Consider the following 5,070-nt stretch of genomic DNA (forward strand, 5'->3'; position numbering starts at 1 on the left):
ATATGTATTTCTCAAAGAATGTGAAGCATGATTCTTAGTACAGATTTCACCAAAAAATTTTGGATAACCAGGAGATACTAAGAGTTTGCATTTTCTCTCCAAAGAAAATTGCACTCATATACAATGAAAATCACATGCATTTTAGGTAAATTAATGAAACACAGAACTTCATACAAATCAAGAAATAGCATTTCAAGTCTGACAGCTTGATTGATTTAACAATATCTTATAAATGGTCACAGATATAAATCTGTCAGGCTTTCCATCATAAACATAATGAAAATTTAACTAAATAGCAGCTTGGTCATCAGCTATTTCTGAAAACTCATTATTTATGCACTTATTGTGACAAACACATATTCAAACTTACTAAAATCAGTGCTGTACATATTTAAGACCCAGTGTCCTTTCCCCTACACTACATCTGAAGGAAAACTGATAAACAAACATAATTAGGTTAAGAAAAAACGTACCATCCAAGTAAGGCCCCATTTTATCCAAGGTATAATGGTTTTAACTTTTTAAGAGTATGATGTTAAGTGGGTTTCTGAGGGGCAGCTAGAGAGTTTGAACTGCTGACCTTGTGAATCAAAGCAACCTGTGGTCTGTTGAGCTTGAACTGCCATGATCTTGCCGTTCAAGCCAACCTTGCTGTCCAACGCATTAACTCACAGAGCCACACTGGAACCAATTTAAGAGTATGTTGGAGACAGGGCTTGATGGTGGAGAAGGTCGAGGTGCAGTGAAGTTTGCCATCTGCAAATACCACAGAATACCAGGAGAAGCAGGTTCAAGGTAGAGCTCAAAAACTCTGAACCACATAGGTAGGAATATTTTAAAAGTTTGAAGGCTTACATCTAGTGGAACTTGTAGCAGAAGTAAGAAATTTCATACTGTTCAATCTGCCAGGCTCAGTAGCCTGGAGCTGACAACTTGGGCAAGACCAAATGGCAAGGCCAAGTGGGGGATCAGACCTACCACAGAATAATGCCATGGAAACCTTGGAGTAAAGATGGACAATATACTTTGTCAGTTTTGCTTGGTTCTGATTTTCGCGTTGTTGCTTTTTTTTTTCTTTTCTTTTTTCTTTGATATCTGTTCATTGGCCACCAACTGTTTGTGAACCTCCATTCTGGTGACTAGAGGGAGATACTGAGTGAGTGGGCATCCCTGATCCCACCACTGGTGGGTTCTTCTGCTACGTATGCACACAGATACTCTCAGCCCAATAGCTGGCCCTGAACTGTTTTTAATAAGGAAAGGGCCAGAAAATGGGTGTGGAGAGTGAAAGAGAGCTTAAAAATTGTTAAAACAGGCTGAAAATTAAATTAAATCCTGAGATACAGCATAACAACCAACAAGGAGATATTGAAAGCTATCAGGCAGCTTTGAAGGCAAGAAGCTGAAATAGGACATTAAATTCATACTCATATTAGGTTATAGATTTTTTCCCCCCCTTCTTTCCCTCCTCTCCCTTTTCTGTGATTACAGACTACAGTATCCAATCTAGTTTTCTTATTGTTGTTGTTGTTGTTTTTTGCTTTGTATTGTTTATCTGCTGTTGCTGTTTTGCTGTTAATGCTCCCCCTTTTACCTTTAGGGGACTATTTCTCTCCCTAGTCTACCCAAGAAGAGACAGCGACTGCTACCATATAATCAAGCTAAAATCACACCAAATAAAACACCAAAATCCCGGCAAGAACCAATACCAACTGACATATACTAAGGAGGCAGACAACATCTGTAAAAGTTACTCTGAGTTAAGCAATAAGAAGAGTAAAAAGGGAAGCCCACATCCTGATCACATCTACCTGAAGGTAATCACAAACCATAAAAAATACCAAAACAAACACTCAATTAAGTATTAAGGACACAGATAAACATCAAACATGTCCAAGAAGCAAAAGCAAATGACCACATCAGCACACGACCAGAAACAAGATAAACTATTTGAGACAAATGACCTAGAGCTAGACCTGGACTCTATTCTGGAAAGAGGACAGGCCTTGGAAATGCCAGAGAAGGAATTCAGAAAGAAGATTATAAAATGTTTCAAAACACTTTACACTGGAGTTGAGAAAAATAAAAAAGAAGTCAGGAAGGTGTTACAAGAACAATCAAATAAGATAGATACAGCAGTGGAAACAATTCAAAACCTACAGAAAGAGGTCCAAACGATCAATAATAGAATATCAGAAATAGACAAAACATTGAAAGGGCAAAGAATTAAATAGAAGAGATGGAAGGCAGAACTAGTGATCTGGAAGATGAATCTCTCAATACCACTAAGACAGAAGAACAAACAGAAAAAAGGATTAAAAATATCTGAAGAAAGTCTAAGATTCATGTTAGACAACATGAAGAGGAATAATTTAAGAATTATTGGCATTCCAGAACAGGAAGAATCACACAATTTCATAGAGGAAATAGTTGAAGAATTGCTGGAAGAAAATTTCCATAAAATTCTGAAAAGTGAAAACATATACATTCAAGAAGCTCAACAAACCCCAAGAAGGATACATCCCAAAAGAAAATCACTGAGACATATCATAATCAAGCTTTCCAAAATCAAAGATAAGGAGACACTCCTGAAAGCAGCTAGGGAAAAGAGAAGCACTAATACAAAGGCAAGCAAGTCATATTAAGCTCGGATCTCTCAGCAGAAACCATGTAAGCAAGAAGGCAATGGGGAGACATATATAAAACCTTGAAAGAAAAAAAAAAAAAAACTATCAACCAATAATACTTTATCCAGCAAAGCTGTCAATCAAATACGTCAGTGTAATCAAAACATTCCAGGATAAACAGACGCTAAGGGATTTTTCCAAAGCCATCCCTGAACTACAAAACATCCTAAGGGGAGTTCTGTGGACCGAGAACCAACAAGAACAGACAACAACCAGAGATTGATATACATGGAAGCATCTCCCAGAACTAAATCGATAGAAGGAAGAGTCAAAACCAGACAAAAAGCTATAAGAACAAACTCAGAGAATCTGGAAAGTCAGTCTATGATCAAAACAATTACAAGGTAAAAGAAAATAAACACGTAGGAACAGAGACCCAGATGGTCAGACGGTCAGGTAGATAACAGGATAAAACAGACTGCACTAAATGGAGGGAAAAGTTAATGGAATATAACCTCAAAGAAAATTAACACTTCACAACATACCAAGAAAATGAACACCCAAGAAGAACATGGAAACATTAAAGCTATAAGGAAACTCACAAGAAAGAACACAAAAAGCATGAATTCAGCAAAGGAAGACACACAGAACAAAGAAAGTAGCAACACCCCGCCCAAAAAACAGACATACTGGCAGCAATTAATCTGTACCTATCAATAATTACACTGAATCTAAATGGATTAAATGCACCAGTTAAGAGATACAGGGGGGAAGAATGGATAAGAAAACATGATCCTTCAATATGCTGTCTACAAGAGACACATCTTACACACAGACACAAAAACAGATTAAAACTGAAAGGATGGGAAAGAAACTATATCAAGCTAATTACAATAAAAAATGAACAGGAGTGGCAGAACTAATCTCTGATCAAATAATTTAAGGCAAAACCCAGGATAAAATAGATAAAGATGGACATTATCTCATGATTAAAGGGACAATTGAACAAAATGAAATAACCATAATAAATATCTATGCTGCCAATGAAAGAGCTCCAAAATATATAAAGCAAACTCTAATAGATTTGAAGAAAGAAATAGACAAATCTACAATAATAGTGGGTGATTTTAATACATCACTTTTGAAAATAAAAAGAACAACCAGAAAGAAACCTGACAAAGATACAGAAGAACAAAACAACACAATCAGCCAACTGGACCTCATAGATGTGTACAGAGCATACAACCCTACAACAGCACAATATACATTCTTTTCCAGGGCACATGGAACATTCTTCAGAATAAACCATGTCTTGGGCCACAAAACAAACCTCCATAAATTTACAAATATCAAACTACTACAAAGCATCTTCTCAGAACACAATGCTATCAAATTAGAAATCAACAATAGGAATACCAAGGAAATAAAGTCAAATACATGGAAACTGAATAAAACCCTGCTGAAAAGAGACTGGGTAGTAGAAGAAATTAAATGCAAACTCACAAAGTTACTAGAAACAAATGAGAACAAAAGCACAGCATACCAAAATATTTGGGCCATAGAGAAAGCAGTGCTGAGAAGACAATTTATTGCAATACATGCACACATCCAAAAATAAAATAAAAATAATAATAACACATTAACACAGTATCTACAAAAATTAGAAACAGCAACAGAGGGAACCTACAGCCACCAAAAGAAAAGAAATGATAAAGATGTGGGGAGTGAGGGGAGGGGAAGGAGGAGAAGGTGGAGCACAGGGCAGTGAATAGACACAGGATAGTTTGAGTGCTAGGGAGGTGGGAAATACATAAGAAGGGGGAGAGGAATAGAAGAACAAGGCGGATGGGAAAACAATTAGGCAGGTTTGCATGGGCTAAGTGGGACAGAGGTAAATAATGATTTATGCACAACCTGGGAACAACAGGGCTCTGGGATATAGGGATTGAGATAAGGTTGGAATGGGGAAAATAATGTTGAGATGCTTAACTGTCCTTTGAATCTTGGTTTCTTGGCATACCATTATAAAATAGACACTTGAGGGGGAGAGAAAGGAATATCCAGAAATATCACCATAGAAAGCTTGTAAGTCTATCTTCTGCCTATAACTGATTGGAATACCTAAAATGGGGCTACAATGGGCCCAATGAAGGAGGTGTCCTGTGGAGCCTCTACATTACATAAGACCATAGGTGGAATCCTAAACCCCATCCAGAATCTTCCTAGGTGGGAAATTTCCACTTGAAAAGACAAGCGGACCAGCCTGGAGTGGCTAGAAGAACAGAAGATACTTCTTGAAAGAAAGACCAATAGAAAAAAATACAAAACAATAAGGGCAGTGTGACAGATTACTGCAAGAACAAGCAAGTTGCTCGCACAGGAGACATTGAGGCAAGTGGTCTGGTCCCCTCGGGGCAAACTCCTTTCCAGGACTAAAACTGAA

The sequence above is a fragment of the Chrysochloris asiatica genome, unplaced genomic scaffold (genome assembly GCF_000296735.1).
Source record: "Chrysochloris asiatica unplaced genomic scaffold, ChrAsi1.0 scaffold00108, whole genome shotgun sequence".
Taxonomy (NCBI): Eukaryota; Metazoa; Chordata; class Mammalia; order Afrosoricida; family Chrysochloridae; genus Chrysochloris; species Chrysochloris asiatica.